The following is a 19,705-nucleotide window of genomic DNA, read 5'->3' as shown; positions in this document are numbered from 1 at the left end:
AACTCTGCACTCTGTATAAAGTGAATATAAACAGAAATTATATAAAATAATAAAGACGCTGCAGCTTCCAGTGTGATATCACCAAATAACAATGTAAATAAACAAGCTGCGTTAAGGGAAAAAAGACATAAACAACTAGTCTCAAAAACACAACTAGATTGTGCAATCATGTGCTCAAATAAATGATCAACATATATTAACTCAGTACTAAAAAAGGTGAATGAATAGAGATCAGAAATACAATGAATAATTGGGTGAAAAAAAATATGTAAATAAAGTCTCTAATAAAAGTCCATAAGCCCAATCAGGGGATGTGACACACAGTGAACAATTGAAAAAAGATGTGCAATCCACCCAGAGTGATCAATCCTCCACCGACATATAAGCTGCTTACCAGATGCTGGTAAATATATTGCCTGTAATACCGATAGGAGATAACCAAATGCGCTCATACGGACATCATACGGAGGCATCATGATTCAAAAATTTCCCATGGGCCAGCTCAGTTCCGCTCACACAGTCCCCCAAATGCACCACCCATGTGGCCAGGTCTGGTGAATGTCTGCTTTTCTAACAGCTCCTGGACTTGCTTTCAGCATACAAGATGGTGGAAATAATCCTCGGGCTGAAGAGCCGTCACCAGGAAGTAAAACCTAAAAATACACAGTGCGCCCTCTTATGCGTCCTATTTTAGCTCCATGTGGCTATATCTTTATAGCCCGTCCCAAAATCGCTATAGCCCTACCTTCTCTTTTCACCGCTAACTAGATTTTGTGAGAACTCTGTCACTTCACACTTCCGGAATCGTGAACTCAGAAACGGAACCACGCTTCATGGATTCGAACAGGGCCACCTTCCCCAGCGCAAGCAGCAGTTCACTACTACCACACCCACAGGCAGACACCCAGATACCGGTCCCACAGTGGGGTACAGTGCCACAGGTGCAAGCAGTTTGGGCACTATCAACGAGACTGTACCCAGAGCAGGAACCAAGCTGCATGGATCCGACCAGGGTCACCCCCTTCAGCACAGACAATGGTCCCCCACTATCCTGCAGAGGTTTCCCCAGTCGTACCCAAGTTTGAACCCACTGAGGAGCAATTGGGTAACCCAGCACAAGCAGCTGAGGACAACAGGGCTCACCACAGACAGACAGTGAGACTAAATGGACAAGAAGCCAGGGGACTGAGAGACACTGGAGCCACCATAACCCTGGTACCAGAGGTGTAACTAGAACCTTCAGGGCCCCGGGGCAAGAAACCATGAAGGGCCCCCTGGACCCCTGGCCGGGGCCCTTTCCTTCAAGCCTGGGGCTCTTCCAACTGATCCTGGGGCCCTTTACTCTCGTTGTGGGGCCCTTTATTACAGTCCCACAGCGGGTCTCTTTCACAAGTTCTGCAGTGGGCCCCCTTCCTGCCATCTTGGGGCCTCCCTACGGTGGTGGAATGCCAGGGCCCGGTCGCAAGTGTGACCTTGGCGATCCTGGAAGTTCACCCACTGGTGTCAGTAGTTTTTATTTTTTGGTATTTTAATTGTATTCTTTTTTATCATTTTATTTTTTACAATGTCACTGACTAGGACTCTGCCCATTCAGAAAAGGAAGGAGCTGGTAAAGCATACAGAGGAACCAATCTCCTCCATTTTCCTCCCGCAGCTACAGGAGGAAAAAGGTGGACAGTGATTTCTCTACATGCTGCCCCCACCGGAGCCGCCCCTCCTTTCCAGGTGTACAGGGGAGCTGCACAGGCCCCCTTGGGGCATGGGGCCCGGTTGCAATCGCAACCCCTGCAACCCCTGTAGTTAAGCCCCTGCCTGGTACAACCGAACAGGGTTAAACCCTCACAGCACACTGGGCGTGTTGTGGCAGTAAGAGTGGCAGGGGGAGCCATCCACAAGTTACCCTCCGCCAGGGTGCATATTGATTGGGGCACCGGGGTTAAGTCAGTGGAAGTGGGCATCATGCCAGATTTACCAGCTGAGGTCTTGTTTGGGAAGGACTTAGGGTGTTTAACCTCACAAGTTATACCCCTGACTTCGGAAGGAGCACTCCCAGTCACCACCAGACAGCAGGAACGAGCTATGGATGCCTCACCCTCTCCAGATACCCAGATGCCTCAATGTTTGGACTGGGAGCTGTTTAAGCCAGGTTGGGGAGGATGGCATGGAGCCTCTGGTGGCATATCTGAGCAGAAATATTCTACCCAGGGAGGTCAGTTATGCCACCGTTGAAAAGTGTTTGGCCCTAGTTTGGGCACTCAAGAAACTACAGCCGTATTTGTATGGACGTTCCTTTACTGTAATGACAGACCGCAACCCACTTATTTGGCTCAACCAAGTAGCCGGAGATAACCCCCAGACTGTTGAGATGGAGCTTGGCACTGCAGCCCTACAACTTCACCATACAATACCGGCCAGGGAAGCAGAACGCCAATGCTGATGGGTTATCCCGGCAGACAGAGGTGGAGAAATAGACTCTACTTCCCGTACATCCCCAAGCCGACCCGTTAGGGTCTAGGCGGGTATGCCGTCCCATGGAACTAAGGGGGAGCTATATTACAAAATTTAAGTTTTACCTGTAAGGGAGAGTGATAGTTTTCAACAATGTCTCTCCAGAGGTATGAAGATTTTGTCCCAAGTTACAATGCTTAGATGTGTACTTCTTGTGACAGATACTAATGTCATCAGCTCAACCCTCTGTCTTCCAGACATCATTGAATATGCTGATGTATCCCTCTGTTTGATAATGTGTATTGTATTTCATGAACTCGAGGACGGCCGTCTTCCAGTTAACTACCTCAGGTTGATTGAGTCATTGTCATCTGTTAAGAATACTGTTTGTGGTTGTTATTCCCTAGATAATTAGTTCAGTTCTTGTATAAAATTTAATCTACATATTATAATGTAATCATTCAACCCCTGACCTGTGTGTAGTAATTTGATGAGGAGGGGGATGTGTCCATGCTGTATATAAATTGACTGTGTGTGAGTTCAATAAACAGTTCGTTTTACCCCTTCATGAAGTCTGGAGTCATGTTTGGGGGAATGGGGAGCCATTTTCACTTCTTGATGGATTGTCACTGGGATTTCGGGAGAAGCTGCACGGATCTCTTTCCTAGAGACTATAGGATCCGTTACAGACTCAAACATCGGGTGTTTGTGTGTTCACAGAACACGCGAACATATGGGGCGCTTCCCGGGAAGTTCCCCTGCCAATGAGGGCCCCATAATTCACTGCGCAATTGCAGTGCATTAAGTGCTTTTCATTTAACAAAGCATGCACCTGACCTGTATGCTTTGGCCTATCACAGCATAGTGTCCTGTCATTGCCATGATTGGACAAAGACAGGGTGCCTTTAGCCAATCATGGCACAGGGGCACAAGTCCAAACCCCACACTATATAAGGCTGCTGCTGACACGGCAGTCATGTATAGTGTGTTAGGGAGAGATAGGAGTGAGATTAGGCAGGTAGTTGATTGTGTGAGCTTTATAGTAATTTATCAGCCAGTGCAGTATAGATATATCAACCAGTGCAGTATAGATATATCAGCAGTACAGTATATACAGTATTAGCTCATGTAGTATATATTAGCCTGTGCAATATATATCAGCTCGTGCAGTATATACTGTATCAGACAGTGCAGTATATATCAGACAGTGTAGTATATATCAGACAGTGCAGTATATACCAGACAGTGCAGTATATATCAGCAGTGCAATATATACATCAGACAGTGCAGTATATATTAGCAGTGTAGGATACAGTATATCAGCTAGTGCAGTATATATCAGCCCATGCAGTATATATCAGCCAATGTAGTATATATCGGTCCGTGCAGTATAGATATATCAGCAAGTGCAGTATATATCAGCCTGTGCAGTATATATCAGACAGTACAGTATACAGTATATCAGCCCGTGCAGTATTTATCAGACAGTGTAGTATATATCAGCAGTGCAGTATATATCAGACAATGCAGTATATCTCAGCAGTGTAGTATATATCAGCCAGTGCAGTATATATCAGCCTGTGCAGTATAGATAAATCAGCCAGTGCAGTATACAGTAGATACTAGTAAGATGATATAAAACAGCGCTATCAGGGAATATAAATTGAATAATAATAAAGTGCACTAGTGACCAAATCTAAAATGTACAAAACATCAAAATTCATCCAATAATATTAATACAATAGCAATGATTCATAAAGTGCACTAATGATGATATACTAAAGTGCAATCAAAATACATTAATAGTGCAAAGAAGTGCCAAAGTGCTGAATAATGTGCAGTCCAAAATTATATTCCACTTGAAGTGCTGAATAAAGTGCTTGAAGTGCTCCACACAAGTGCCAAGGTGCGTTTAGAGGAGAAGCATTTTAACCTCAGGCTACGTAGGGGGTTCTTTACAGTAAGGGCTACAAGACTGTGGAATTCTCTACCACAAATGGTAGTAACTGTGGGAAGTATGGCTACTTTTAAAAAGACTCTTGGACATACATCTCAAGGTTCAAAACATTCAGGGGTATGAGAAATGATTCACACCTACACAGGTTGAACTGGATGGACTATTGTCTTTATTCAACCTAAAGTACTATGAAATTATGTATCTATGTGACAAAGGCATAATGAGCTCATTATCTAATACTTACGTTAGAATGAAGTCCTCGCAGCATTGTAAATCTGGGGAGAGGCTAGTGTTCGATGCACTAGCAGATTTAGATGGACTAACAATTTAAAGCCAAACTCCAGGTAGCACGTTTTTAATCAGTTACAGTGACAGTTTTTTAAAGATTTTACCAAAATAAATAAAATCTGACTATTGTAAGATGTCAGCAGCAACTGGTTTGTCTCAACTTTTTGACTGCCGCTTTTGCTGGACAGCTTTGGCTGTCAATTTAGCTGTTTCTCAAATCAGTTACATTCAAGGCTTGCCATGAATGATAACCGTTACAGTTGCTTATGCTCTCAAACAAACTGTGTAGCCATCAAATTGCTGGTATTATAAGTGATTACTTGTGCAGCAACATAACAGCTGCATATCAACTAGTGGCTAAGATGGCAACTTCCCTGGCTGCAAAGGATAGCAGGGTTTAGTTCTGCTTTATAGGAAGTTAAAAAATAACAGGCTTATAGTGTTACTAAACCCACAATAGTAAAATCTGTACATATAGTAAAGCATGCTTGTTATACTCACTATGGAACCTAAGAGGTTAATCCTCTGCATTGTGTAAAAAGGCTGTTTGATCCTGTATGCACAGATCCACCTCTTCTTGCATTGTCCCCATAACATGTCCAGATAAGACAGAGTTACCGGAGTCAGGCTGCACGTGCTCAGTTTGGTGTGTATTGCCAGAGAGTTTTTTTTTATTTATTTTTTTGGGAGAGTGCATTTGATCAGCACAGGGCCAATCAGCACTGTCCAGACAGAGGGCCAGGGGTCCTGCATCCTGATAGGACATCCAGTGCAGTATGAAAATTCCTCCTACAAGCTTTAACCAGGTACTGATTGAGGTCACAAGACTGCTATATACTGCTGAAGAGAAAAGGTATTTAGCAGTTTATATTTACTAAAATGATTTCATTTCCATGTTCTGTGTACTGTGGGAAACCAGATATAGTAAATGCAGGGTCCTGGGTTTAGTAACACCCTAAAGATCAGATCACCATGTGCAAATAAAAAAAAAAAAGCTAAAAAAAAAATCTAATACAGCCACTCTTAATATATTTTGTTTTTGGCGCAAATAGAGCCTTAGGTTAGCCAATAAAGGGTATCACTAAAATTCCAAACTTTCTTTCATTATATTTTTTAAAGAGATCTGCTTCAGTTACAGTGTGAGTATGGAAAATTTGGGCAGTTTTAGGACTTTCAATGAGACACCGGCGAGCACTGCTCAGCGTCTCCATCCTTGTATATAACAGAACTGAAGAGAAAAAGGGGATTAAAGAAGGTGTGTGTGTGTGGAAACCAACAGTGGGAGTATGGAGCTATTATCGCATATGTTAAGAGACTCCTTACCAGAGTCCTAGAATCCTTTCCTAATTCAAGGCCAGTTTCACACTGGTGAGCTGCGATTTGACTGCAGTGCGGGTTTATCCGCGATTTTTATGCATTTTACCTGCGGTATTAGCTGCAGTCCCATAGAATTTCTATTAGGTTGCACTTTTTCACCTCGGTTTCTGAAGGAACACCAAAAGTCCTGCATGCTGCATCATTGGAGTGCTTTGAGAAACTGGCAAAAAACACAATTTAATAAAAAATCTATAGAATGTAAGTAAAATCAAAGTGGGTGAAAATTGCCGGTACACCCACCCTGGGGTGAAACCGCAAGAGCACCAGTGTGAAACTGGCCTAAGGGTGATAGAATCATGTGAACTTGTAAACACAAAACTAAAACAGATTTTTGGGTGGACATATTCTTTGGCCTACATACATAACCTTTTCTCCCAGTCATTCAATGTCTCCAATTGTGTGAACACCTCAGTGTTTGATTCACACCCCAGTTTTCTTCATTTTATGTGCCCAATCAAAACTGGAAAAAGTCTGAAAATTTAAACTGAATAGAAAATAAACCCTTCTTTCATATACTGTGGACAGCGCCCTATGTATTTTTGTTTAAGAAAATGATTATTTTTCTTGGATTTCTTCTTTTTAATGACATGAATTTGATGGAGGTTTTCCATATACAAGATTTTTGTGGCTATTTACACTTTTTCCTTAGGGCTTTTAGTTAGTTACAACTACAAAATGTTTTTTTTCCCACTGGAAAACTCTGTTAATAAAAAAGAAAAAGAAAAAGAAAAAAAGGTTAACAGTAATGCTTCACTGCTGATTTTCATAACCCCTTTTTCTTATGACGCATGACATCAGAATCTCAACCAAAACCCTGATTTATTGTATGCTTGGTCAGCTGAACACCTGGCATTAGAAAGAAGTATAGAAAATAACAAAGAATATCCTGAATTACATAGCACTAACTCCCTGCATTTCAAACTATAACATAGCATCAAGCAACCATTCTTTATAGCAGACGAAACACTTTATGACACAGTAATAACCACATTGGATTCATCCACATATTCTCCACACAAGAATGCATCTGAGAACAGAAGACTTGCCAGCAAGATGTGTTTGGACTATCCAATGTCTTTTGTTCTTTTATAATATCACTTTGCTGATTTTATTTCTGTCCAAAATTATCATTTTCATAGCTTTCTAAGGCATAAGACCGAGCAATCTGGATTACTTATTCATGATATAAAAACGGTTTTAAAATGCCAAGTAAAAAGCCAACTTTAAATTTTATACTGCTTTGTCACCCCAATCATGATGGGGAACACAGAGTAAGAAAGGAATTCATAAAGCAAAGATTGTGGTTAGCTCATAAAGTGATTGTGTAGTGATTGCCAGAGTGCCAGCCCAGCACACATGTGTGTGAGAGCACTAAGATGGATGTGCCATGGGAATGTATTTGAGAAGCTGACTAGAGCGCAGATGAAAATTATGTGTAAAATATGGGCAACATGTGTCAAATGTGTGTGAGAAAAACTGTGATGGTTATACTTATAGCACCCTATATAGTATTTTCTGCAACAAAACACAAAGAGAATCTCATTGAATAATATGGTCAAAATAGACAGTTCCTATTTCAGACACAATGATAAATAGGACCAGTGATACTGAACGACAATAGTCAAGTTAAACAATTGCAACAAAGCACATTAAGACTCCGTTCACATCTAGGCAATCCAAAATGCGGGTTGAATCGGGGCGATTCTGCCCATGATCCCAAATTACCGCAAATCGCAGGAAACACTTGTGATTCCCGTCATTTCCAATGGCACCCCAATCGTGGTGCAAACAGAATCAAGGGATGCCTGTCGCTCAAAAGAAGTTCTGGAACTACTTCTGAGCAACAGGTGGCCCATGACTCTGTTTACGCAATTTTACCGCAATTCAACGGGCAAAATCGTGGCAAAATCGCACCGCCATTGGGATGCCATTGAAAATGATGGGGATGGCAAGTGCATCCTGTGATTTGCGGTGATTTGTGATCGCGGGCAGAATTGCATTGATTCCACTCAGGATCCATAATGCCTACATGTGAACGGAGCCTCAGGATTGCTTAGAGCTTGTGTGGAGACCAAATGACTTGTATGTTTCTCTCATCTATACCACTGACAGATTTTACAGATCTCTACAGATTATATAGAATCATTTGTACCAAGTCCTTGGTCCTGAAGTAACCTAAAATGCAATGCTCTTATTATATAGACAACCACACGCTTTGGGTGGAAGCCAATTAACCTGTCTGTATATGTAGCACCCTTCAGGTAGGTGCTAGATAAATGTATAGTGGGCCTTGTGTGCCTAACAGCAGGCCCATGATTTACTTTTGGTAGGGTGTCATGGCTTCCAGGTGTGTCTGCTGAGAGGGGAGTCTCCCCACTGGCTCTGTTAGAGGCTTCTCATAGGGCAGTGGAGGAGACCCAATCAGGATACATTCAGGCTTGTAACTACTCCAGAAGGCAGATTCTGCCGCAAAGGATTCTGGGAGTGGGTATAAGTTTGAGGGCCTGAGAATCCAGAGAGTGCTGAGTTGAGCTGAGGGGGATCCGGTGTGCTGAGAACCAGCGCAGAGCGAGAGGGGTCCAGTCCAAGGAAAGCCTACACAGGTCGTGAGTACTTTGGATTGCCCTTGGGGGTCTGCCTAGAGTCAGTGGGGACCACTCCGGAGAAGGTTCTAGGATCCAAGAGTCAGCTAGCTGTAAAGGGGGTACCTAGTCAGAGGACCCTTAAGTGATAGAGGGGGTACCTAGGTTGAGGACCCTGGAGTGGTAAAGGGGGCACCTGCAGTTTGAGCCCTGAAGAGTTAATGCACAGTGTGAGTGCATCAGTTGAGAGTTGCAGCGATACAGGAATACACAGCAATCTACCTCAAGCCAGGGCAAGGCTGGAGAGAGTAGTCAGTGACTTTCCAGTGCAAGCAGTGTCAGATGTTCAATGTTCCACAGTCCTGGATCTTCTGGACTTAAGTCGGAGTTCCAGCAGAGCTTTCAGAGATACATTGTGTTCAAAGCGCCAGTAAGCATTGGCTAGTGTCAGCTGGCGTCAAGACAGCGCTAACGGCATTTTTGCTATAAAAGTCCCAGAACTGTACATAGTCGAACCAAAGGAGTATTCCACTCATTCCCTTCTCCCATCCACTAAAACTACAATAAAACAAACAAAAAAAGATGCCGGAGTTGTCAATGTGTCAGGGCTGCAGCTCACACGGGCTGGAGAGGTAACTGGTAACAATGGCAGACCCACATCAGGCCCAATGCCTGGAAAACCTGCTACATATATATATCTTAGAGATTTTGGTGAAAAACTGTAGTGACTGTAGGAAAACATCGGGTACAGGGGCGGACTGACAACTCATGGGGCCCCCCTGGAATTAGGGGATCATGGGGCCCTCAGCTTTAAAGATGGCCACCACGCAGCAGCGATCTTTCTGATGCAACATTAATGTGGCAGGGCCTCGTGGAGGGGCACCTTGCTTGGCGACATGCAAAGTGGCAGGAGACTTAAAGCTGGCGACCCAATAAAGGTACCAGGAGCCTCATGGGCAGTGCCACCTAACAGCATCATGGGCCCCTGGGTAAAGTAATGCACTGGGGCCCTTAACAGGGAGAAGGTGACCTGTGATATGTATAGCCACTGTACGCAGTAGGTGTGGCAAAATAATGACAGATATTGGGTGTGGCTTTTTAGTCTGATTAGAAACGTAAGTCTGAATTTTTTACAATTTTTTTTTATTCTAACTTTTTATTACATTTTTTTTAACAACTCTGTTATGGGTGGGGGAGGCTTTGGTGATATATCAGAGGTCTTAACAGACCCCCCCAAAGTCTCACTTTTTAGACAGGAACTGAGGACAGAGATTAACCAGTCCCTTTCTCTGCAGCCTCAGTTGCACTGAAAGTGAATGAACAGGAGACAGAGGCTGAAGCATAGTAAACATAATTAACTATGCTCAGTTATGAATGAATACGGTGCAATTTGCAACCCCCAAACACTCTGTGTATGTCCAGATAATGTGACAGTATTCTTATGACCATTCTATTTAACCCTGTGTTATCCAAACTTTGTACAATCAAAAGTGTAAACTCAACACATAAACTAAACACTCTATGGCCAAGTTCAGCTCTATGCATGTGGATAATGCATGCAAAAGTGTATGCTTTCCCAACATGCACAGAGAAATTAGCTGCCCTTTAGCAGATGTACAGCCGTTCTATTAATTGTTAATGCAACCCCCATGCACCTGCAAATGAGCGTATGAAACTGGACTTTTTCATGACTTTTCCATGTTGCTTGCGTGTAGGACTGCCCTACACGTGATATGTGAAAAACAGGCCCATGCTTGGTTACACCTGTAGGTGTGAACCACGTCTAACTGTTAACACATAAAAAAAAATACCAATCCTCCATAAACATAAATGATTCTCTAAATGATCAGTGTTCATACAGTTGTGCTATCATACAAACATACAAATAGCCATGAACACTGTGCCATGATATGTTTATTGAGGAAAGTTATTTTGTATATACAGTGCATCCGGAAATTATGCACAGCGATTCACTTTTTCCAGATTTTGTTATGTTACAGCCTTATTCCAAAAATGGAATAAATTCATTATTTTCCTCATAATTCTACAAACAATCCCCCATAATGACAGCGTGAAAGAAGTTTGTTTGAAATCTTTGCAAATTTATTTAAAACAAAAAAAATCCCATGTACATAAGTATCACAGCCTTTGCTCAATACTTTGGTAAAGCACCTTTGGCACCAATATGAAGCTACAAGCTTGGCACGCCTATTTTTGTGCAGTTTTTCCCTTTCTCCTTTGCAGGACCTCTCAAGCTCCATCAGGTTGGATGGGGAGCGTCAGTGCACAGCCATTTTCAGATCTCTCCAGAGATGTTCAATCGGGTTCAAGTCTGGGCTCTGGCTGGGACACTCAAGGACATTCACAGAGTTGTCCCGTAGCCACTTCTTTGTTATCTTGGCTGTGTGTTTAGGGTAGTTGTCCTGTTGGAAGATGAACCTTTGCCCCGGTCTGAGGTCCAGAGCACTCTGGAGCAGGTTTTCATCAAGGATGTCTCTGTATATTGCTGCATTGAACTTTCCCTCGATCCTGACTAGTCTCTTAGTTCCTGCTGCTGAAAAACATCCTCACAGCATGATGCTGCCACCACCATGCTTCACGGTAGGGATGGTTTGGGCCAGGTGATGAGCAGTGCCTTGTTTCCTCCAGACATGACACTTGCCATTCAGGCCAAAGAGTTCAATCTTTGTTTCATAAGTACAGAAAATTTTGTTTCTCATGGTCTGAGAGTCCTTCAGGTGCCTTTTGGCAAACTCCAGATCGGCTGTCATGTGCCTTTTACTGAGGAGTGGCTTCCATCTGGTCGCTCTACCATACAGGACTGATTGGTGGAGTGCTTCAGAGATGATTGTTCTTCTGGAAGGTTCTCCTCTCTCCACAGAGAAATGCTGGAGCTCTGTCAGAGTGACCATTGGGTTCTTGGTCACCTACCTCGATCACTCAGTTTTACCGGGCCACCTGCTCTAGGAAGAGTCCTGGTGTGTCCAAACTTTTTCAATTTATGAATGATTTAGTGCTCATTGGGACCTTCAATGCTGCAGAAATTTTCCTGTACCCTTCCCCAGATCTGTGTCTCAATACAATCCGGTCTCTGAGGTCTTCGGACAATTCCTTGTACTTCATGGCTTGGTTTGTGTTCTGACATGCACTGGTAACTGTGGGACCTTATATGGACAGGTGTGTGCCTTTCCAAATCATGTCCAATAAACTGAATTTACCACAGGTGGACTCCAATCAAGTTGTAAAATCATTTCAAGGATGATCAATGGAAACAGGATGCACCTGAGCTCAATTTTGAGTGTCATGGAAAGGCTGTGCTACTTTAGCTCCTTTCACACGGGCTTTCCGATCAGGTCCCTGTCAGTTTTTCAGGTGGACCTGATCGGATGCTGCATGCACCCCTATGGAGCGGGTGTCAGCGTTGACATGTCTGCTGACACCCGCTGCTATCTGCTCCGATCCTGTTAGTGAAATCCAAATGGATGGAAACCCTATTTTCTATCTGTCTGGAGGATCGGATCAGATGAAAAAGGACAGGCAGTCCATTTTCATCCGATCTCCCATAGAGGAGAGCGGGGATCTGACAGGTCCATCTCTGCACTTAGAGAGGAGACTGAGCTGTCAAAAAACTCTGCTAGCTCCAACACACACCGCCCCCCCCCCTACTATTTCAACCCCACTAGTCACCTTAACCCTTCACATGTTCCCATAAAAACGTTTCTCCTGCCATCACACAGCACTGAAGATAGGAGGGGGGAATGTGACTGAGGGAGGCACAGAGTGAGTGTGCATGACACTGCTGAAAAAATCAGGGGTTGTGAATTGGATGGACCCAAAGAAGTGGATCCTAAACCAGTTCACAAGAAAGGGTGATCTAATATAGGTACCCCAGATATACAATGATAATGACAGAGATACAAAGAATTGGTGAAAAAATAGAATTGTGTTTATTGGGCACTTATGCCTGGTGAAGGAACATATCACATGAGTGAAAACAAGACATAATAAAATCAATTAAAAACACATGAAACAGTGGATAAACATCAACTGAACCGTGAACATATAAGGAATCATGCGGTGCACCACATGAAGCAAACCTATCATGTAGAATGAATGATGGAACAATTCTCAGGTCCTGAGGTGGTTAATGGCACAGCAGATAATAATCCTGTGAGTGAAAAGACATAAGACTGGAATGCAATGGCAGGATCAACAGGCCTGGAAAGTAATGTGAACTCCACTTGGGAAAAATGCGGAATATAAATAAAAAATGTCTGGTTATCCGGTAATAGGCTTGTATGATTGTAACTTGATAAAAGGAAATTTCCAGGAATGATGGTGGAAGTACAATTAATGATGGTGTTACTTGAGGGTGCAGCCGGCCCGTGGAAAGTGCACTCCCTTACAGGGAAAACCGCTATTGAAAATAAATGTGATGCAGCCTGTCCGCAGAGTCATTAGATGCCGAGCCGCAGAAGTATGCAGGGATGTAATAAGATGTAACAAGATGTACTCATCCGTGCTGGGCAGGAGGGGCGGCGTGCACCGTGGTGAGTGCGGGCTAGGTGAAAACAAAGTTCATACCTCGATACTGGGTAACATGACCCCGCCGGCTCTTACAGTCCTCCGTCGGGACTTTCATTCAATGCGTGTCTCAAGCCTCCTTCAGAGTAGCGACGTGTGGGTCTGTGTATGCCGGCCCCACGTCAAATCCGGTATGGCGAGCAGTATGCAAAGAAAGCCCGAGGTTGAGCCGGTGTTTGGGGGTCTGGAGTGTACCAGGGAGGTAGGTTCAGTTGAGGAAATCCATCTGACGCTGCCGCTGACTAGTTTCACCGACCTTAAATTGGTTTCATCAGAGCTAGTTACTGGGGGGCTGGATGTGCACTTAAGTAATCGTCCATAAACGATCAGCCGTGCAGACACAGGTGTCTGCACTCAAGGGGAGTTCATTAGGAGAGTACTGAAATGGTTAAGCCACTGATTGTCAGTGTGTCAGCTTACTAATAATGAAGGGAACATCCAGCTCCACCGAGCGTCCATCAATAGATAATACATAGTACACCCCCAAGATAACTGGCAAGTTTTTACTCTATTTGCTAAAAAGAAGAACATATCAATATATGGACAGAGACTGCCATTATGGTGGAGCACAGTTTATCTCAGGGGTGAAACAATTAAAAAGCTAGAGGGTCAACAGTAAGCACACAATGTAACAAAACAGAGAGTGCTAGAACTTGGCATGTAAGCACACAATGTAGCAAAACAAAGAGTGCTAGAATTTGGCATATAAGCACACAATGTAGCAGAACAGAGAGTGCTGGAATTTGGCATATACAAGTACTCAATACAGAGTTACATAAAACAAAATACAAAGATATCAAAATATCAACAGTGCTGCATCATAAGCTAATCTGAATTTCACTGGCTTGACTCAAAATATTGGAATAGATGTACAACCTTTACACAAACCAGCTGTGCTGCCGCTTTTTCACTATAGTAAAATGTATTGTCCCATAATGGATGTCAGAGGTAGTTTAAAAATCAGATGCTGAACAGGTATGGACAGGATGTAAGTCAATTTGACCATCATACATACGGCTATTACCGAAAAAACTAGACTAGCATGACACTGCTGACTGGGGAGACAGAACTTCTAAATACATACACGGCCGGGCGGTGTATGTATTTAGAAGCAATGACACTGCTGCTGACAAACCCTGGGACTGAGCTGTAGCCAGACACCTTCCTAGAGAGTGTGACTGTCCCGGCTCATGGGGCACCGTACTGGCCTCGGGCCCTCGGGCAGTGCCCGAGTGCCCTAATGGTCAGTCCGCCCCTGATCTGGTAAAATAATGCCAAGGCATGACTAGAATCTTGGAGGAAGCACAGACATCAAAAACAACTCTCCTAGGACTTGAAAGGAGTCTATATAGTGTGAAATCTTTTGATTTCTTTCATTGGCCATATATATTTAGACCATAAGGTCCTGTTTTTTTTTTTTTTTTTTACGTTGTTCCTTACAGTCTTGAATCATCATATACCATGACTTCAGCCCAACTCAAATTCTTATCCTTATTATCAGAGGTGTAAATAAGTAATGGGACACGACAATGCTGTCCCCTTTAAATTGGCCAGGATGCCATTTGCCGTATTAATTATTGAGTGTCAAAAACAACTTATGATACAAAATTGAAAATGCTGTACAGTAAAATGGATTTGCATGTTGATTGTTCATTCGGCTTTAACAACCCACTTATAATAATTTTTAACCTATTCTCCTTATTCCCTGAACTTTAAAAAGTGGGTGAATAAACTCTTTGAAGTCAATGGCTCTTCTGTTAAACCTTTCCATCAGTCTTTGTGAACATCTTAAATCAAAATTTAAGTTCACTCAGCTTCGCTTTTAGACATAAAGTTGTATGACTGTGGTTCTGCCGAAGACAGTAAAATAATGTGTGGCCTGTACATATACAAAGAAAATCTTCCTCATTATTTCTGCTATCTATAGGCACAGTCTTATGGTTAATCCAGTCCTGGGGGAGCTGCCCCCACATATCCTTCCAATCACAAGGTAACTAATCATCAAATTTGGTATAAAAACATTTTTTTTTCTTATGTGAATTACATTACAAAAATGACTATGGATTTATTGGCAGCAGACCAGTGCCAGATTTTTTTTAACTTGAAAGGCTTTGTCGGGTGAAAACACAACCTTAGTAAACAATCTTTACTCATTCCGAATCCTTTATTCATACTAACCACTTCTGTGTACAATGATATTGGATATTATATTTTTTTTAGTTGCAGACAACCTTACTTTACTATGCCTACTTATGGTGCTAAAATGCTCTACATTTCAAATAATTTTCAGTAAAACACTATGCGTGCAATGAAAAATAAGATCTATCCTATTTAATGTCACTACAAATTCAAAGACTGCAAGTCAATGATAAACACTCATGCAAGGTATTCTTTGATATCTGTCCATTTTTAAATAAAATTAAATTCAAGAGACAATTTTTATTTTTATAGAGGACTATTAAAAATTTTCTAAAAATATAAACATAACACATGGTGAGAGCAGAAATTGGAACTACTCTAGTGTTAGCTTTGATTTTCATCACATGTGCAATTAATAGGATGTTAAACATGTGCTTGTGATTGGTGTATTTGTAACAAATTATTTTGATTCAATAAATAATACTAGATATGTGCTCAAATTCTGCGCCCATGCATTATATCTCACGGGACTATAAAGCTGTTCTCCATTAAACCCAAGTGTTTCTGAGAATAAAGGATACTGAATACAATACATCACAAAACAGATATTTCTTAAACGGGCTGTTTGTTCCACAATTTATTACATTTCAGAGAATTCCAATGTCAGAAAGAAGATGATTTGGAAAGCATTGAAAAAGATCTGAATGATTTTATGATGGATTAACTGTGTCTCAGGGTATAATGAATAACAGGTTTTGCATGATATTTTTGGATCATGTGTGTTTTTTTGTTTGTTTCATTATTTATTTATTGTCCTTCGTCTAATAAGGAAATCATATCTATAAAAATGTTTTCACAAATTCCAGAGACATAGTTAATAGGTGCATTACATACAGCAGGATAAAATTAGGATGCTAAGTAGATGAGATTGCATTGGACTTATATAGACGGTAAAAACCTTTGACATTTTTTAATACTGCTGTTGGCCTCTAAGAATGACTGACCAATAGTTTTAGACATTAGACATAATTCTACATCATACAGCTGTTTATCTAAAACAGTCCATTGTAAATATAAATAGGAAAATGTCTTTGGGAGAGAATAATAGAATCATAAATTGTCCATAAGTATTAATTTTAAACCATGTTATAGAGATACTAAATGGTTGCATTTTGTTCTGTTGCAGCCCCATCACATTTTTATGCAATACTGTAATCTTGGATATTTATCAAAACTTTAAAGACCCTACTATTATTAATATTATAATAGAAGATAGGTAGTGCTGAGCTATTCCAGATAATTGGTAGAAAATAGGTGTACTATGACTGGGTTCTACATGTAGGGAGAGTAGGTCCAAATTACTTATCATGCAATAGATGATCTAGATAGAGTATACAGTAACCTTAATATAAATACATGCATGTATCCTAGACGATAAATAAACTTCTAATACTAGCACAAAAAATCTCATTAAAAAAAAAAACAACAGTGTGAGTTTGCAGGTAAATGGTATGTTGCAATGTACAATTACACAGAAATGTGTGCCAGCAGGCTGAAAATATGTTGCAAAGTGCAGTTCCAATACATATATACTCCGAAAATGTTGGTACAAAAATGTCACAAATAAACAACGCTGCAATGTACAATTACTCAGAGATGTCAGCTAGCAGGCTGAAAATATTTTGCAAAGTGCAGTTCTAATGAATATACACTCCGAAAATATTAGCACAAAAATTGTCTCTGAGAAACAAAGGTGTAAGCCTGCAAGTTGATGATATGTTGCAATATGCAATTACACAGAGATGTAAGCAGCAGGCTAAAAATATATTGCAAAGTGCAGTTATAATGAGTATACACTCCGAAAATATAACCAAAAAAATATCTCAAATAAACAACGGTGTGAGCCTGCAGGCTGATGATATATTGCAATATGCAATTGCACTGGGTGATACAGTGTGCGAATATGAAACACAGATGATGCAGTAATGCACCCTCCAGTAGTCTTATCTCCAGTGAGGGACCTCCCACGCTTGCAACAATGAATTAGCTGGAAGGGGCAAGGAATCCCTGGTGCCTATGACTGCATCTCCTTACCTTACAGCTGTAAGGTAACAGCGTGTAATCCGGCTCACAGGCAGGTCTGTATATGGGAGTCCTCTTCCTTGTACCACAGTCTCCTCAGATCGCTCACCAGGGCAGGTGTGTCCTTCTTTGGTCCTAACGCTGGTGCGTGGTCCATATAGATCCATATAGGCAAGTGTATAGGGGAGAGAAGGCTCCAATTGTGTGATATAGTTTTTAAAAAAAAAAAATTATTATATAAAATCGCTAACAACTTACATTTAAAACAGCCGCAAACGGCACAACAAACAAGGATGGCTGGCTCCCTCCGGTAGATCAGCTGCCCTACGCGTGTCGTCACTGCCACGTGACTTCATTAATATTATAATGTATGCACACAGAGCATAAATGTATGGACATATTTATGTTACCTTGTAATAATATACATATACTTCCACACTATGTGTTTCATTATATCACATAAAAAATTTGACTAATGATATACAAACCCGTTTCTGCAGGAAATTGAAGGATTTTATATTTACAATGCAACTCTAGCCTTTATTAAAAAATAAATAAAAATGTGTTGCCCTGCACAAGTTAAAAAATAAAAGAAGCTTTCACTGCAATACCCTTACTTTACCCTACCCATTTCTTGGTTCTGTCATCCACAGTTTTACTGCTATGTATTCCAGCATAAATGTGCTTCCTTTGAGCCCAGGGGACTGTGGGTCCACCCCCTGGGTGTGCCCCATCATAGGCTCACCGGAATGTTCTGCAAAGAAGGATGCTCCTGTATTGTTGCTGTTTTCTGCAGCATGTAGTGCTGCTTACCACTGGAAGAAAAAGAGGAAGAATTTACATGACATCACAAAACTGGATAGAATATCCCAGAAAAAAAGAAAAGAAAACACACACACAATTAAAAAAAAAAAAACCCTGGTAGTGGGGGGAAGTTTCTCAAAGAGAGGGAGAAACCAAGAAAAGAGGCAGTGGTTTGCCCAGCCTGGAGTTGGGCTTTCATTTGCTGTGCATCACTTAGGGTGTGGGTTAAAATATATCATATAATCAATAACCAGAAAACCTTCTAAACTAGATAAAGTTGGGGAGGGGGAGACAGGGTGGATTAGCTCCACATCTATAATTTCTGATTGAGCATGATGAGATTTTGTAGCTCTCCCTATTGTGTGGTATACTGAAATTGCAGTATCCATACTGCTCAACTCTTGACCTCTTTATATGTCTGTGATACATAGTTTTTTTTTTCCCAGGGTCTTTACTCTTTCATGTTTTTGGAGATGGTGTTAGACTCTCCTTATGGATCCACTAGGTTCCCTTCAGGATTATTCTTTATTTGTATTAGTGTGGCATGTTTCCTGAGTTTAGTTAGGATGAGAAGTATGCTGTACTAGTCGCAGTTGCTGATTTTTGGGGTTGTTCATAGCCTATTGGATTATAGTGTGGTCCCCAAAGCTCAAATGCACATGCGTGTGTATGTATGCAAGTATATACTGTGCAAAAGTCTTAGGCAGGTGTGAAGAAATGGGTAAGAATGTTTTCAAAAATACATATTTTAATTGTTTATTTTTATCAATTTAAAAAATGCAAAGTGAGCGAACAGAAGAAAAATCTAAATCAAATCAATATTTGGTGTGACTCTCCTTCGGCTTCAAACCAGCATCAATTCCTCTTGGTATATTTGCACACAGTTTTTAAAGGAATTCGACAGGTAGATTGTTCCAAACATCATGAAGAGCTAACCACAACACAGGTGTGAGAACTGAGACAAGGACCAGTCCGGCATCTTTGGTTTGTTTGTTTTATTGTAGTTAGGGGATGGGAGAAGGGAATGAGTGGGATACTCCTCTGGCTCAACTAGGTACAATTTTGGGACTCTTCTAGAACAATGCCTGTTAGCGCTGTCATGACGCCAGCCGACGCTAGCCAACGCTTCCTGACGCTTAAATATACTGTATCACTGAGAACTGTGCTGGAACCTCGACTTTAATTCAGAAGATCCAGGACTGTAGAATACTTGACTTATGACACTGCTTTGCTCAAAAGTCACTGAACAGCTCCCTCCAGCTCTGTACTAGCTTGAGGTAGCTCTTTGTAAATTCCTGTGCTGCTGCAACTCTCAACCTGTACACTCCACACTGTACAATGACTCTTCAGAGCCCAAACTGCAGGCGCCCCCTTTAAAACTTTCAGGGTCCTCAACCTAGGTACCCCCTCCAACACTTCAGGGTCCTCCGACTGGGCACCCCCT

This window comes from Pelophylax lessonae (genome assembly GCF_965119305.1).
Source record: "Pelophylax lessonae genome assembly, chromosome: 1".
NCBI lineage: Eukaryota > Metazoa > Chordata > Amphibia > Anura > Ranidae > Pelophylax > Pelophylax lessonae.
Note: the sequence above shows the minus strand (reverse complement) of the source record.